Raw genomic sequence first — 18,088 nt, 5'->3', positions numbered from 1 at the left:
GCCGAGTCTTCGATCACTGGTGAATTCTGTGTCGTTTCCTAACCTGTCACTGTGGGTTCTGGGTTGCAACAGCAGGTCATTTGGAGAAGTAAGTGGTATTGTGTGCTTTGGGCTAATGGCATGAAGATTAGCATATCATGTTATAACCGTACGCCTAGAGGTGTGGTGATACATTTGGAAACTGTGCATGCCCATTACATACAGTGATGTTAAAGAAACCATATTCCTTCATCACAAATTACCATTGCATGAAAAAGGTAATGAAACTGTTTATGTTAAAGTTGTTTGTCTTGTTGTAGAACTTTTGATACTTGTCATTTTATTTACATTTGCTGAGAAGCCTAAAGGGTTTGCAGCAACTTGGCTGTTTGTTACCCATTGCATGCAATCTGGGTTTTTCAAAACAGTGGATTGTCAACAAGGTATTCTTTACCATCTCTGATGGCCGTAAACAGGCAGATATCTTTCCGAGAATAGCTCACTGAAAGATACTGTATCTACCCATCCTGCCAGGTGCCAGTAATAGACTAATTGTAGCACACATGTGATCCTTATATATCCATCATAGAAGAATGATGAATTAAGATCTGCTCACAGGGTGACCCACCAACAAGTTGTGTTGTCCCCATATGTCACAAATGCCCTTCGGCACTACAGCAACAGCCCAATAATTAGGAACGATGCTTATCGATTCACTCATGACCTCATATGTTAAAGTATATCAGAACCCAAGAACAAATATATAAAACATGGAAACATTGTGGCTGACAAATCATTAAATGGAGGGGTGGCATTAGGTTTCTTTTTTTAAGGAAAAAAAAAAAAAAAACGAACTCCTGCCAAAAAGCAGTGCCATGTTAACTGTTGAGTAACTGTTTGACTATTTTAATTTAATACACAAAAAGCTATCCGCTTTATTAACTTATATCGACTACAGTCCCCCCCTTCCCCCATTTACACATCCAAATACTAGTAAGGTGAAATATATGAAATTTGTTTTTAAATCCTAGATATGCTTTAACTATAAAACTCTCAATAGGGGCTGGAAGCTGGGTATAGACAGTTGATGCCAAACTTCTATTGTCAATGACATTGGAAGTTTCCCATCTTCCCCTGAGACTGAGTCTAGGATTGATCCTTAGAGCTAAATCACTGGCTATGGCACATCAGCTACCAGCAACCAACTTAGCCACAGACATGCTTACTATTCCTGATGCCCCCATGCTTTTAACAGTCAAAATAGTAAAAAAAAAAAAAGGATATTAGCATGGCTTTCACCACCACTAGACCACCAGTGATTCTAAACCAGTATAGGCACTGAAAACATATCAATCTAGGTGTCCTGTTTAGGAGATTGGTAATGCATATTTTAATTTTGCCAGCACCCCACCTTGCTTTCTTTTAAAACTATTGGATGGTTATAGTATTGGGGTACAAAAACAACTGTATTTCACACTTGGAATACATCAGCCCAATATAACTATTTAAATTGTGGGCTCTGTAGAAGTCTCTGGTGGTTGCCTACTGTTGGCATCCACAGAGCTTCCACGTGGAGAGCTGGCAAATACTTGGCTGTGTAGGAGTTGTCAGAGAGAAACCTGTAGCTCATCTCTATGTGTTAAATATTATCACTGACATAGGGTATGCATATCAGTCAGTGGGATATCATATTGACACCTCCTGTCAGCTGCTGTTGACCCTTTAACCAAACAGATGTCATCACAAACTATAAGATAAATAGGAGTGTGATTGATGGGGCTATTTAGTATGATCCAACTGACAGTCCTCCCTTACGCCTTATGCACAGGGAACCTAAAATATTAAAGGCTGAACGCTACAGGTCTGCATAAAAATGCACAGGAATGTCAAAGTAACTGAAGCCATTTTTACCATTTTGAACTTAGTAAAGTAAGAGCTAAAGCCGCTGTCATTTTTTTTCTTTAAACCTCCACTGGAAGTAAGAGGATATTTCCCCTATAGTAAACAATTGTCCCTATTGGAAAAATCCCCCTCCTATTCTTCTGGCAATGAGTGGTTGGATGGATTTTAGTGTTTCAGGAGAATCTTTCAGTGACACAGAAATCAATAAAAACTTGACAGTGGTTCTAATTTATCACCACTAAATCCAAATCCTAAACCTAATTGCCTTTAACTGTATTTTAAGTCCCTAAAATTCATTTCATATTCCCTATTTCCTTTCCCTAAACTTCCTTTTCAAGCAAATTTAAAACCGTTAAATTTATTCCAGTGAGCAAATACTACAACACTTCTCCTGTGTCCTGTAGTTTTCTGAAATCCATGATCTGTGTACCTTTTTAAAAATAATTTTATTTTGCCACCCAAAGCTTGCTTTAGGGTATAAGCTCAATCAAAAAACTATTTCCTAGTCTAGTTGGGTGTGGGTGGATGAGCAGCTAGGGTTAGGACAAGCAGATTATGAGCAAGGTTTCTGGTAAGCAGGGCACTGTGATTATAGTTTGCTGATGCTCCAGAGGTACGATGATATGCACAGCTGAGTGGTCATGGCTGCATACAAAGGCAGGTTAGGAGGTGACCCCTCAATTCACACTTCTGGGTCTACTGCACTTCCTGGGTGGCATCATATAGCTGCCGGGGCCTGTGACATCACCCTTTTCAAAGGGAGGCCACCAAACAACCCACAAAGCCATTTTGTTAGTGTTTTGCAGAAGAGATCCTTAATCAAATGGTTGGTTCCAACAAATTATACTTAACTACAATTTCTTTCCTTTAAGTACTGTAAACCATTGCCCTTGTTGCAGGCAGGGTATTCAGGGAACTGCAGAATCAGCGAGCAAGGATAGATACGGAAAACATGGTGAATGTTGTAAGAGGGAGGGAGACCAAGCTTGTACACTACCTGGTTGACCATATAATTATTAAGAAAGGGACCAATATATAATGGGCCCAATTTCTTGTGTGGTAGTGTGTCCCTAAAATGTCTGGGAAAGTGTTAAAAAGGCTCCAGGGAAAGAGAGTGTTAATAAGTTTCTAAGAAGAAACCAGGTTCTTTGGGGCCCTGGTGATGGCCAAGGGAGGGAAAGGGTGGGTTCCTTGGCCCAACCCAATCCTGACTGGGATATATGCACCTGCACCCAGGTGCAAGGTGAGTAGGAAGTTACCTACCAGAGGGATCCAGGCTGAGAGTGAGCAATCAGAGGCTGGAGAGAGCCAGAGGGATCCAGGCTGAGAGTGAGCAGTCAGAGGCTGGAGAGAGCCAGAGGGATTCAGGCTGAGAGAGAGCTAGAGGGATCCAGGCTGAGAGAGAGCCAGAGGGATCCAGGCTGAGAGTGAGCCAGAGGGATCCAGGCTGAGAGTGAGCCAGAGGGATCCAGGCTGGGAGAGAGCCAGAGGCTTCCAGGCTGAGCAGGAAGTGGCCTGTAAGTGTGCTTGTGAGGAATTAAGCTGGAGGAGGTTGCTGTTGATGCTGTCCTGTGGATGTGGACCTCTTTGTTTGCTGGACTGTTAACACCCCAAGCTGGGGGATTGGACCTTTACAAGAGACCTAGTTTGGACTTTCCCTTACCGTGTGGCTCATGCTGATGGACCGAAGTACACCACTAGGCTGAAGTAAGCCTCTTATTTCTTATCTGGTTTTTCATTTGTGGTTGAAACTCCTCCAGTCGGAGGGATCCAGGCTGACAGAGAGCCAGAGGGATCCAGGCTGAGAGTGAGCAGTCAGAGGCTGGAGAGAGCCAGAGGGATCCAGGCTGAGAGTGAGCAGTCAGAGGCTGGAGAGAGCCAGACGGATCCAGGCTGAGAGTGAGCAGTCAGAGGCTGGAGAGAGCCAGAGGGATGAGAGCCAGAGGGATCCAGGCTGAGAGAGAGCCAGAGGGATCCAGGCTGAGAGGGAGCTGGAGGGTTCCAGGCTGAGCAGGAAGTGACCTGTAAATGTGCTTGTGGGGAATCAAGCTGGAGGAGGTTGCTGTTGATGCTGTCCCGTGGATGTGGACCTCTTTGTTTGTTTGCTGGACTGTTAAAACCCCAAGCTGGGGGATTGGACCTTTACAAGAGACCTAGTTTGGACTTACCCTTACCGTGTGGCTCATGCTGATGGACTTTTTATATTTTTTGATGGATTTTTTATATTGTTTTTCATTTGTGGTTGAAACTAAGCAGTTTTGTTTAGTTTTTCCCAAATAAAGTGGTGTTTTTGATGAAAGATGTGCTGCTGCAGTCTGAGCTGATCCCCAAACTTCACACTTGCAAACTTGAGTTTGGCCATGAAACTATGAACAGTGAGGTTCCAATGTGCCCTTTTAATCAGTAAGCTTGGCCAGGTTGGTCTGGAGCAGACTTTGTTATACAAGATATCTGGCTGGCAAAACAGCCAGGGAATTACAGAACATGGGAAAATTGAAAATGGACAAAGGAACCAGGAACCCCACTGGTTTGCCATGGAGTCAAGTTTTCCAGACACAGGTGTGGCAGGTTTCTCTAAGTTTCCTGCAATCTTCTGCCAAGACTGAGACCCTGATTTATCAAAGTTCTCCAAGGCTGGAGAGAATACACCCTCACCAGTGAAGCTGGGTAATCCAGCAAACATGTAATGGATTTCCTAAAAGTTAGGCTATTTGTTAGCAAATGTTTTCAATCCTTGACCAGATCCATTCCAGGTTTGCTGAATCACCCAGCTTCACTGATAAAAGTGTATTCTCTTCAGCCTTGGAGAACTTTAATACATCAGGGCCTGAGAGTGTAGGATCCATTGTGCTTTTGGTGCCAAAGTGCCTGGCCAAAAGGTTGTTGTGGGTAAACTGGAACACCTACCTTTAAAGGTTTTCTGGCCAGTTAAAGAGCAGCCAAGACCTGCTAGCGTACATGGACTTTGCTAAAGCATTTGACACCATACCCCATAGACGGTTAATATGCAAGTTAGGATCAATAGGTTTAGAAAATTCATTCTGTAAATGGATAGAGAACTGGCTTAAAGACCGCATCCAGAGAGTTGTAATTAATGATTCATACTCTGAATGGTCTAAGGTTATTAGTGGTGTACCCCAGGGGTCCCAGGTGTTTGGGACCTTTACTGTTTAATATCTTTTTAAATGATATAGAGTTTGGGATTAAAAGTATTATAATATATTATAGTATTTCTGTGTTTGCAGACGACACTAAACTATGTAATGAAATTAAGTCCATACAGGATGTCCATAATCCACAAGCAGACCTGGATGTACTGTTTGGGCAGCCAAGTGGCAAATTACATTTAATATAGATAAATGTTATGCACTTGGGGGCAAACAACATGCATGTTTCATACTGTCTAGGGGGAATACATTTGGGGGAGTAAGGAACAGAAAAGGATCTGGGGGTTCTGGTAGATCGTGGACCTAATAACAACATGTAATGCCAAGCTGCAATATCTAAAGCTAGTAAAGTACTTTCTTGTATTAAAAGAGGAATAGACTGCAGAGATGAAGACATAATCCTGCCCCTGTACAAAGCATTGGTCAGACCCCATCTGAAATATGCAGTCCAGTTTTGGGCCCCAGTTCACAAAAACGACATTTTGGAATTGGAGAGAGTGCAGAGAAGGGCAACTAAACTAATAAAAGGAATGGAGGAGCTCAGCTATGAGGAGAGACTAGCTGAACTGAATCTATTCTCCCTTGAGAAGAGACGTATAAGGGCGGATATGATCACTCTGTATAAATAAATAAATAAATAGTCCATATAGAGAACTCTCTTCCTAACTATTCACTTCAAGATCATTACAAAGGACAAGAGGGCACTCTTTGTGTAAAGAAATATATTCTCCGGATACAGAAGGGATTAATCACAATAAGGTCTGTGAAAATGTGGAATCAGCTCCCTCAGGAAGTAGTTTTAGCAAGTTCTATAGATTGTTTCAAGAAATATCTGGATTCCTTTTTGAAGTGCAGAATATAACTGGGTATTAAAGCTTTAAAGTAAAGACAGCAAAGACCGTTGATCCAGGGAACATCTGATTGCCTCACAGGATCAGGATCACCTTGTTGGAGTAGGGTTTTTTTGCCTTCCTCTGGATTAACTAAATCTATAAGGTTTTTATCTAGGATATGTTTACTTCCCTAGTGGTTGAACTTGAGGGGCTTATGTCTTTTTTGCAACCTAACTATAAGCTCAAACTACAAGATAAACTACTTTTCAAGTAATTTTTGTTGGAGCTAAAGGATGAGCAGTACAGACAGGTAAGATTCTTGAAAAACGGAACAGGAGTGAGGATACACATTGAAAAAAAAGCTTACCCTAAAGGTGGGATGGAAATGTTCTGAGTCTTTGCAGGTTCTAGCAATTAAAGAGGGTCTGGACAAAAGTATTGACAAGCAGGAGGTAAGGTAAAAGGTCAGTAACAGATGATCAATCAAACCAAGTGAAGTTCCAGGGAGCAGGCAGGACTGTAGTAAGGACCAGCATTGGTCAGCAGAAGAAGAGAAAGGAGGCAGGTACGAGCAAAGTTAGGATAAGCAGAGGCCAGAACAAGTAGATATAGAGAGGGATGGTTATATGGGTGCAGTTTTAGATTGAAGGGAATTACTTATTATGAAGTCAGTATTTTTTTATGTAGCCTTGGGCAAATGGTCAATAAAACTGTGTTGACTTCTCTTTCTGTAATCTCTCATATGAAAAAAAACCCCATCATAAACAAAGTTTAATTTACCTGTAATAGCTTGTTTTGTCTTTTAAAACTCGATGTTTAATCTACAGAGAACCCCACTTTGCAAAATTACCTGGTTCAAGAGAACCACACAGAGAAAACTACTTGAAAGTGTTGAGGAAAAAAAAAAGTCTTGTGTGTTGTTTAGTGATATGCTAATTTTCTCTGTGTGGTGGCTATAATTGTCAGAATTGAAGCTGTGTGTTTCCTCTAGATGACCGGATTGCAATGCAATGAGTTGTTTTTTGATTTTCAAAATATCATGTATGAATATAATTTTTTTTGTTTTATATTCATACATGACAAAATAACCTGAGAGGACTAAAAGTGCATTAAAAAAATATCATAGTGATAGTTGCCTAATAGTTAGTTGGTGCAAATGACAAACTATGGATTCAGATTTAAGAGATCACTAAGAGTCGTTCCTCTGATAACTTGAAGAGAATGTGTCATTTTGACAATTCAGAGCAAAGTAACAAGCTTTCTTGTAAAAGGAAACCTACTGTGCACATCTTCACCCTTGCTTATTATCTTATGCTTCCAGATATGGAGGAGAAGATCACTTGTTTCCAATATGCATTGCTCCAGCCTGAGCAGTCAAACAAAAAGTCTGAATACTGTCACATGAGGGAAAGGGGAAAACCATTAACCTTGTATGAGCTCCAACACCATCCTACTTGCATGGGTAAAGTGACACCGACTCTCTAACAGGGTTTACCACAACTTGGTTACAAGACACCGTACAGCACCGGTCACCAACCAGTGGTCCATGGACCACTGTTGGTCTGCAAGAAAATGTTGGTGGTCTACAGAAAAAATTGGACATTTTTAATTTTTATGTTTTATTATTAATAAAACAAAAATAATATTCTAATAAATTTATATATTCTAAATGACAATTTTCACCTTCATATTGCACTAAATTCACAAACTGTACTAGAAATGGAAAAACAAGGTGCAGCGTGACATCAGTGTAGTCTTAAATTGTATGAGGCAACCATTGCCGAGCCGTACGCTTCAGTATTGTTTCCACCATTACGATAGTCGCTCCGCGAATACCGATTCTTATACAGTTTTTTTATTTTATTATTTCTCAGATGCTCTTTTAGGTAACAATGACCTTAACTGTGTATTTTCTGTAACTGTTATATTTATTGGCATCATATAGTTTGACTTTGATAATTATCATTTCTTGTTTGGTCTTAGATTTGAATGAAATGAACCCATATTGAGTGAGGAAAACAAAACAAATATTTTTTTTTGCATTTCTTTAGTAATACCAAAGATAATGCAACTAATGATAAAAGTCACAATAGTAATACTTCACTTAACCGTGAGCTGATCAATGAATCAGAGCCTCCACTGTCCTTGTCAGGCACTATTAGGAAGATCATTATTTCACAAATATAATAAAATTATTAATTTAGTGGTTTGTGAGATCCGAAAGGTTGGCGACTACTGCCGTACAGAGAACAGAAATTTAGAGCTCTACCTTCTGTCTGGATAAAAAGACTACTTACAGTTCATTGCTAGGCAGTTTTAAAAGGCTTAATTATTTTAATGCTTTTCAGATAAACTCAAATTAGGGGAAAAAGAGAAGCATATCAAATAGTCAATCAGCTGTGCTGACGTGCCCATGGTCAACCAAGGTGCAAGCTAGTAGGAGAAAAGGGCAAAGTGACAAAAACTCATCAAATCATTTGTCTATATACAGTGGTACCTTGGTCCTTAATTCATTCCAAATCCTTGGATCCAAACAGGACTTATACCAAACAAATTTTTCCCATAAGAAATAAAAGGAAAATGATTAATCCGTTCCCATGAAATAAATCCCATTATTGGCTTATTATTCAATAATTTAAACACTGCTTAATACTAAAATACATAAACACAAAAGCAATTAGATTAAAAAAAATGATAATTTAACCTCACTTTACCTTACTGAGAAAAGTCGAATGCCTACTAGGATGGTGCTGAGAAGGGAGGAGATGTTATGTAATTCACAGAGAGTTATAGCGCGGGTTGTTCACTGAATGGTAGCAACTGGTGTATTGACGCTCGTGGGCAGTCGTGGCTTTGTATCAAGAGAGGTAAATAAGGGTAGCAAGCGGTGTTGTGACTCATTTTTACCCATACAAGTTCTAGCACAAAGGTTGTATACCAAGCAAAATTTTTTGTGTCCAAACAGGACTTATACCAAGTTGGACTTATTCCAAAGCGGACTTATAGCGAGATACCACCGTATGTATATATATATATTTACACACACACAAAACCTTGAATTTAAAGTTGCAGTTACACTTTAAGATTTATATTTCTCATTTTGATGACAAAATACAACAGACACACAGGTGCTGAGTTTTGGGAATCTCAAAGCATGTGCTGGAAACAGAGGAGGTTAAAAAATGTTTGTGTCATTTTGTACGCCCACACAAAACTGCAGTGGAACAGACAATATCAGCTAGAGGGAAAAAAAACACAATATTGTCATTAAACCTCTACCTACGCCCTGATACCCAGGTCGCACAACACATGGATAGAGTCCACTTCAGGAGCTCTGGAGAGGAGAGAATTTACTAAATTTACTTATCAGGCTATAAATCAGCCTACTATAAGTGTGCTTGTTGTGTTGATGGTGGAAGGGGCCACCGGTATATCAAAAAGCATTGCTGTTGGTAGTAGGTTCCAAATCCAGAAAAGCTCCAAAAACTCTGTAGCACAGGAAATTCGCTCTTTTATTGCCTAAATGTTGTGTTTTACTTAAATTCCCTAATCAATCTCTTGTAATGAATTTATAATAGGCAGTAAAAAATGGTTTAAGACAGAATGGAGTCCCAGTAGCTTTGGCTTCCACAATCCATTCACCTGACAAAGATAAAGACTGCATTAAATTTAGAGAAACCACTCTTTATGTAATATATATTGTTGTATGGTCCTTTCAAAAATCAACTGCTTCAAAGTGCATGGTCTAGTTCAGATAGGTGGGCATTGTCTATTTTGCACAACGTTTAAACATTTCTGTATACAGAATCAATATGTATTTCAGTTTAGAGTTTTCACAATGGAAAAATGATCTAAAGGCAGCTAAATGTCAAAAGGTTCCACTATCCTTTTCAATAGTCGACCTATTCATTCACACTGTATTGACATCGAGCATGGAAAAAGGGATGCCTGAGCTATGACTAAGATCATTGGTTTGGCATTTCCAAATTGATTATACTCCCTGTTGGAATTGTATTTTAGTAAGCTGGTGTATTAAAGAGCTAGGATATTGCCTATTTATACTGATAACAGGAACTAAATACATATGCAAAGAAAAAATGGGATGTAGAATGGTGAGAATATCAAAATATCAACCCATGGGACTTACCGGCATTTGCACTCCAACCAGGAGCTAAATGCCTATAGTATCCTTCTGTTACTGTGTTAAAGTTTACAAAAGCCCAAAACTAACATTTTATACAGCCCTGAACCCTAAAGCTGAATTCCAACTCTCCACTCGCCCCTGCAATATTTGCAGAGTTGCATTATCGGTTCCTTCACCTTAGAACTGGCACTGGTGGGGGACTTGGAAGGCAGATCTGTATCTTTATATAAAACATACTACACAATATTAAAAAAGTGTGATAATTATGTGCTTGGCTTGTAAGGGCTTCATTTTCAATTTCTAGAGTCGTTTAATCTGCAGCTTTAATTACAATAGAATAAGTTGATACTATTGTAAAGTTCTTTGTTTAGGAACTTCCCTGTCCCTGTCTCCCAATCGTTTTGTCATATCAGAGAGGCTTCCTGTGAAAGCTACAATTGGCATTTCCAATACATTATGCAGGCATGAGCCACTGTTGTATCCATCAGAAAACCTGTCTTGAGAAATGCCATGCATTCATTGTAGGAAAGATGTAGACAGAAAGTGGCTGCAAAGAGGATGCAGAAATTAAATTGGCCAAACGCATTTACTTTAGTACATGGATCACACCACATACCATTGTTCTGACCTACAAATTTTGTCAATAAGGGCTCAGTTATTGCATTGTGGGAGCAAGGGTTATGCCTAATCGCCACTACCAGGTAATAGTCATGGCAGGCGATGCTCTTTTCTTGGTCTGCAATGGAGAGGTGAAGTAAACTTTACTTGGTAGCAGTTTGTTGTACATTGGCATATGTCTGGTCCTACTGATCATTTAAGAAACCCCTTTCTGTAGCTTTCCTTTCAAATTAACCTAGAAGGCTAAAAACAAGCAAGCTGCCATTGCCGACTTGTTTTTGAAGGTGTAGGTTTTAAGGCCATCATCCATATCCTATCCTCATTGTTAGTAAGTCGCAGACATTTCCATCTGATGCATATTTATAGGTTCACTTTAAGTTTTTCATTAACCCTCTGGGCTAAAAATGAAACAATACATATAATACATGGATGTTTTACTGGCTAACTTTCCGCGTGTGATTTATCAGTCCATGACTCACTCAATAGTTGTTTTTTGCCGATTACAGAATTCATTCCAATTTTCAGCTATTTCATTATTGTGAGTCATAACAAGAGCTGCCCGCCCCCTGCAGCCTGTGACAGGCTCACGTTTGGGGTTTCTGACTCATTGCTGTGATCTGCCTGAAAAACACCAGCACTAGAAAAAAGGCGACAACCAAGTGCAAGGGGAATGCCAACCAGTTGGAATGGACCTCCTCCACCACTAGAGGTCAGCCAGCAGCAAGGGGTACCATGGCAGAGGAGGGTGGGAGGCTTTCCTGATATAATGCCCAATTGGGAGATTATGTCCTGGACCAAAGGAAGGATGAACAAGGACAGCAATCTTTTATTTAACAGAGAAAAAAAACAGATTGCAAGAAGGGGCTTACCAGGGAAAGCAATATGCAAAGGAGGGGCTATTTTCTTTGGGAGGAGCAATACAGAGAGGGAATTATATTCACAGTTGTATATAGTAGAGTTTCTACATCACTTAAAAGTCTATGAAAAGGCAGTTTAATGTATGCTTTCTTTTTTGTTATTCTTGCAGTTTTGTGCATTTTTTCTGCATTGGTACTTCCTGATCTTTTTGCTAGTAGTGCACAAAACTGAATAAGTCAAACTTTACATCTGTGTTTTACATCTTCCTATTGACCATTATTAAAACAATGGAAAAAGACACTTCATGGTATATTGCATTTTTATAAAATGCACAAGTGAGAAAAGCTTAGGGATACTGCAAGCAAACAATACATTACATTGCTTAATGCATGGGTTTTTGTTTGCCTTTTAGCCTGTAAAAAGGGAGCATTATATTTCATTTCTGTTCCCTTGTGTAAAATTTTCTTTTTTGATGTATAAAAAAAAATCTGTTTATTGTATGTGCTTCCTTCAAAAGGGAAGTATGATGAGTATTTTCATTGGGGTTGGTTTGTGAAGTTGTCTGTGATTCTTGTAACAACCATCTTTTTTAATTTAGTAATATACAACAAGATACATTACATACTTCCAGGTAACTTGTGTCTATGCCAGAGATTTTACAGGGTCAGTATTGAACTAAATTGTTACCGTACAATGAATATTGGACCTCATGTGGGAAGACTGAAAGAAGGTAGGATGTCATATTAAAGTACATGTAAAGTCTACCAACTTGATTTAGTTTTGGATGGACTGTGGATGGGTTAGAAAGAATATCTGTCTGGGAATATCCCCTCATTTTTTGCCCTAGTGACTATTGCATTCTTCTTTTTAAACATTTTAAACAATCACAACACAACATCAGTTTTATTAAAATATTATAAAATAAATATGATGTCAGTTGTTCTGAACAACATAAATGCATTGGTTTCACCTTCATTTTCTGTAGCAATTGCACTTAAATAAAGGCCCAGGAGCCCCATGCTTTCTTAATGGCACAGTCTTACCTTCAAGTATCCAACCACCTAATCTGAGTGACTCCTTATTGTCATTGACCAAGATATTCTTTTAGAGTCTTGCTGCCCCTAAAACAAGGTTTGTGAGTTACTGCAGATAATACGTTAGTTTCGGGGTCCACAATCAAAGTGCTGTGATGTCTTGATGTAAGACTGTGTACTTTTGACACTGACTGCGCTTTCCCGAAAAACAAAAATGTGATATTTCAGGTATAGGGATTCAGCCTAAAGCTACAGTGGGTGTCTGTGTGTGTGTGTGTGTGGGGGGGTGTGTGTGGGGGGGCAAAAGGGCTCAAGGGCTCAACAATAACTGACACCATGCTGTCTAATATGTTGAGACAAACATCTCTCCTCTCCTATTAAAATAATGTACCTGTTCCGACTTACACACAAATTCAACTTAAGAACAAACCTACCGTCCCCCATCTCGTATGTAACCCGGGGACTACCTGTATACATATGAGTTTTCAATTTTTCTAATCAGTATCGAATACTTTGCATAATGTTAAAATCTCTTTAGTAATGTTGGGGTTAATCTGTTTAGCGGTTTCTGTTTCTAAGTTACAAGGCTGTAAAAAACAAAATTCATTTTGCCCAGCTTCCTCTTTCTAAAGTTGGTCCTGTCAGCACACTATCATCTTTTCATAAAGAGTTGTCTGTTTGTTCAATTTTAATAACTCTAGAGACTGTTTATTGCTTTAGTACCAGCCTTTCAGGTCACCGTACTGTGGCAAGCTTAGAGAAAGCTACAACGTCAGATGCTGCAGGTGTCAGTGTAGGGTGCATACCATCTCAGGAAATCACATTTATGTCACATCCTGCCACAAATATTGTCTGCCTGGGAGATCCCTTATGTCAAAGATGGGTGAGTACACAATGCAGCCCAGTGTTGTTTTCAGAACAGTAAGAGGTGGATGCGCAGGAGATCTACAGTAAGCATTGAAGTGTCAAGACAAACTGTAAGTATATAACACAAAATATAGGATGTAGATCAATCTGCATTATAGAATAAAATGAAGAACTTATACAAAATGCAGCACATTTAACTTGTTCCCCAACAGTGCTTTAGGAAGTACTTAAGCGAGATCATCAGTGAATAAAGGAAACAACATGCATTTTCAAGAAGAAATCTGCAATGGCAGGCTTACATATTTTTCTGGTCTTTGCCACCGATGAAACAAAGATTCAACTTTTATTTGCAGTAATTTGTAGTGTATAGAAACTAAACAAATAATAACAAAGGAGCTTTAAAAAAAGTAATTTAATTTTAATGCTGGACATACAATATATGATTTTTTGAGGACATCATTATGTTAATCATCATGTAGTGAATTTGCTTTCAATAGAATTGTGAACCAAAGAGAAGATGGTCTTGCCCAATTGATTATTTCAAAATGAGTGTCAGAAATGGAATTAATTCTAATATTTTCTGCTTCATTCATCAATGTTGTCTAATCCAAATTATTTTACTCTTATTTGTTTGGCTTGATTAAAGTTAACTGTAGGTGAACATGGATATATCTGCAGGCCCCTATATCAGTTCTGAGTCTTTAAAACAACAGTACTGTCTGTAATACGTGTTCAAACAGAGTGCATCTGAACTACAAGGGCTTATTCGTTGGAAAGTTTTCATTTTTTTATTTTCATTTTAACCTCCCTGGTGGTCTTAATAATAAGTATTTTAACGTCAAAGCGGTACATTTAAAAATACTTATTATTTTAAATTTTCCACCTGGTCTTGCCTCTCAGCCGCACACTTGCGCCTCCCAGCCGCACGCTCGCACCTCCCATTCCTGGCCGGCATCTACGCACCCTGGTCTCGCAGATGCCAGCCAGGCATCGTCAGGCTACACAGATGCTGGGCAGGCATTGCTGGAGGACGCCGCGGGCACGTGGGGAACAGGTAAGCTTCAAAACTTTCTTACAATTCCACCCCGAGTGTGGCTCGGGGTTACCGCTTTTGGTACTGAAAATTAACCCCAAGCCACACTCGGGAATACTGCTAGGGAAAACCAAAAGATTTGTAGAACAGTTAAACTCCATAAAAAGGAGCACCATAATCTTCTACATTTAAAACATATAGTTAGGTTTATGAGCACATAGTTTGTTTATAGGCACAACATTTGGGACAGCAATTACAATAATAAAAAGACAAACAGTTGGTGCATTAGTTTTGTAGGATCCATGATGGGAAAGGAGCAATTTTCAAATTTTTAAAGCTTTAAAGGGCTTTAATGGAGGGAAGAGGGAGTGGGAAGGAAGAACGCACAACGTCAGATACTCAACATCTTAAAAGAGATTTGACTACAAGTGAGCATGATCTAGCCAAGACAGACAGAAGTGAGTACTGAATGAAAAGGTTACTGCTATACAATTTATATTTCTAAACTAATAAATACAAAGTCACAGAGAATCGGTGAATGGGGGGTTTGAAGTATAGAAACCCCATTAATGGGTCTATGGGTATGTGAACATGGAAAAGGGTTTCCAGTAACCTAAACGCTTGCCCAAAATTATATAAATAAGGTATTTAGGTAAACCTGTAAGAAAATACATTTTACTCATAGCTGCCACACTTCAATGACTTCAGGACACTGTCTCAACCTTAAAATACTTCTACTGGGCCCTAGAAGCTCCTAGATACAGTATGTAAAAGTCTTACTGTGGCACCAAAATGTGAATGCAGACACTTTCAAGTTCATATCTATCCATATATATCCATAAACATATTTTTAAAATAAAGTCAGGTTGTGTTCTATGTATTTTATTTGCGGACAGTAGTTAATTTTCTTCTGAGCAATAAAAACAACAATAACGTTAGATACCACAAATCAATGTTTTAAAAATAATGTACTTATGATCTAAAATGTTTAAATGAAACAACAATGCTAAGGAACAGGCACTTTGTAGTGATTAAAGAACCTGTGTTAGATCTATCCTGATATCTAACCCCTATTTTCCTGCGGAGCAGCCTTGGACCCTATACTGAAATTGTACATAAAGTCACAGTTCTTGCCTAGCTGAGGTTAAACCCATTCATGGCAATAGGCCCTGATACTAGTAATTTATTTGTCAAATGCTAGAATTTAATTTAGGCCTTTAAAGGCTTTAGCAGTAAAATGTTATTAAATGGGGTAGGTGGTGGTTTAATCTAAATTTGCACAGAAGTTCCAGCCTATTTTTCAAACTGGACTTAGGATCCAAGGGGGGTTTCAACAGCAATCATATTTAGTCAAGAAATGTTCACTTGTTGGAAGCTCTTGATACCTAAATATTTGTATATGAATTATATTAGGAGGCCATGTCTTTGACTGGCAAGACCAAGCCAAACTAAAACCAAAAAAAGTTTGAGACTTTTACTGTTGATTCTGTGGTATATTTCACATATCATATGTAACAGTGTCAAGAGCCTATGCAAACTGATCTGTGAACAAGCTGTAATATTAGGATTTTAGGAAAAATTTCTGACCTGGAGCCTGAAGACAAACTGTGTGCTGGAATAGAAGTATTGATAACTTTGTGAACTTATGCCAAGAAGAACAAATTGCAAGTCGTTAGTACTTCAAGATATAGAATCAAAACATCAATTATGCCTTTAAGAGGAGTAAGAAAATCCAAATATCCCACTCACAATGAGTGTTTATGGCTTTTTATAATTAAAACAAGTTGTAATTGAATGGTTATTACCAAGATAATATTTGGAGAAACTAACACTGGGAGAATACCTGGGAATGTAACCTGCTGAGATTTTTAATATCATCTAGTTGACAGAAAATTATACTGTGGTTAAGTCAACCCAAAACCAATATTTCAAAATGTACCAAATTGCTTTATCTACCAATTCTTTGCTTATTCAGAACACTATGAGATAAATGTTCAAATGGTTGTCCCTGGCTTTGCATTCTCCCAGCATAAACTCTTACTTTTTCTTCTGTACTATATAATATATTAAAAAGATTCCAGCAGAGATATTGTATTTGCTGCAGGAGCTCTTTGACTTGGAAGTTTGAGCTCCTGCTATTGGGGTTTTTAGTAGGCTGCAAATGCTGGTGAGTAACTTAACATGCTAGTATCCACCATCTCATTTATCACTCTATGTTTATCATATCCCAACCTCTGAGAAATCGGTGCTCTTTAATTATTCATTGATATATATGTTATGATTTTTTTTCCCCATATGTTTGTGTGCCTATACAACTAATTAGTCTTGGTATGGGAAAAGAATAGTCTACCTGTATAATTGGTATTACACCAGAGCTCCAGGCTGCACTTACAAAAAAAAATCATGAAATTCAACATAGTTATATTGTTAGTTAGGTTGAAAAAGCCATAAGTCAATTGAGTTTAACCACTAGGTAAATCAACATACTAGAAAACCTGCATATTCCAGATCGAAAACCTACAGTATATGCACAGATAGAAATTTATGGGAACAGTTGAGCCAGATGAAGGCAAAAAATCCTTTTAAAGCACGGTTCCAATTACTCCAACAGGAAAAATAATCCTTCCTGACTCCCCCTGAATTAACAGTTTCTGGTGTCATTCCTTTTGAAATGTATTACCCAGTTAGTTATAGTCTGTGCATCATGAAATGGATCTACAGTATTCTCCCTAGAATTTTTTAAGATGGATGGATAGAAGGTGTAGGTGGATGATCTCCCCTGTATTGTGACTGAACCAATTGGTTCATGAAAAGTGCCAGTGCACTCGGCTAAAATGAGCTGGGAGAACACTGACCTAGCTTTTTCTTAAAACACTTTTTTGAACATGCTAAAACTATGTACTGAGAGAGCTTACTCCACATTTTCACAGTTCTTCTTGTGAAGAATCCTTTCTATTTTCTAAGCCATAGACCTTAATTTGCACGTTAACCATCTGTGGGGTACTGTGTCAAATGCTCCAGCAAAGTCGAGGTTTTATATTATATATTTTATCAACTAGTACACCATTGTTTACACTTGGATAATGCTCGAATATTACTTTGCAGTGAGTGTGGTGAAAAGTAGTTAGAAACCTATATTTGGCTGGTGGTTAACATAGCAAGAACGTTATGAGGAAACTGATCACTCCAATGTCATCCTAGCACCAAGTATATTTTCTAGAACCTCTAAACTGGTCATGGAGGTTTGTTAAGATACAGCAGACTGGCTACATTGTTCTGATTTACCCCACTTTATATAAGTATTTGTTATCAGCAAGCAGGATATTGGATTCTGTTTATCAGGGTGCAGGTGATATGTAGTTTGTGTGAGTGCAATAATTCAGAAGAAAGTGACATAGTGCTAAAAGAGTATCCCCTCCCTGATTATAGCATTTTTTTTAAAACTGTAAGTACACAATGGGGGGATAGAGACCACTTACAATTGGAAAATAGTAGAACTGTTGTTTGTATCTACCTGATGGTTTATATTAGCATGTAGTAAACTATTTATGTTCTGTTACAGTTTAGTAAAACTTATTCCATGTAGAACCAAAGCCACCAGGCAGTTTACATTTTCGTTCTGCAACTACTGTTAATATGAATGGTTTAAATAT

General features: G+C 38.6%; 1 protein-coding gene across 3 annotated transcripts in view; it reads left to right on the top strand.

Moving 5' to 3' along the window:
• Window positions 1-18,088, top strand: part of ZNF831 (zinc finger protein 831) — a 44,932-nt gene continuing 26,844 nt past the window's right edge. The window contains exon 1 of one of the 3 annotated variants that reach the window (XM_072414490.1): window positions 1-88. The gene's annotated coding sequence lies outside the window, so the exon portion shown is untranslated. Of the gene's footprint in view, window positions 89-11,232; window positions 11,353-13,327; window positions 13,513-18,088 lie in introns of those variants that run through there. The other 2 variants (XM_072414488.1, XM_072414489.1) reach the window with 2 other exon arrangements.

The sequence above is a fragment of the Pyxicephalus adspersus genome, chromosome 6 (assembly GCF_032062135.1).
Source record: "Pyxicephalus adspersus chromosome 6, UCB_Pads_2.0, whole genome shotgun sequence".
Classification (NCBI taxonomy): Eukaryota; Metazoa; Chordata; class Amphibia; order Anura; family Pyxicephalidae; genus Pyxicephalus; species Pyxicephalus adspersus.
The sequence above is the reverse complement of the archived record's forward strand: the minus strand, read 5'-3'. Positions and strand labels throughout refer to the sequence as shown.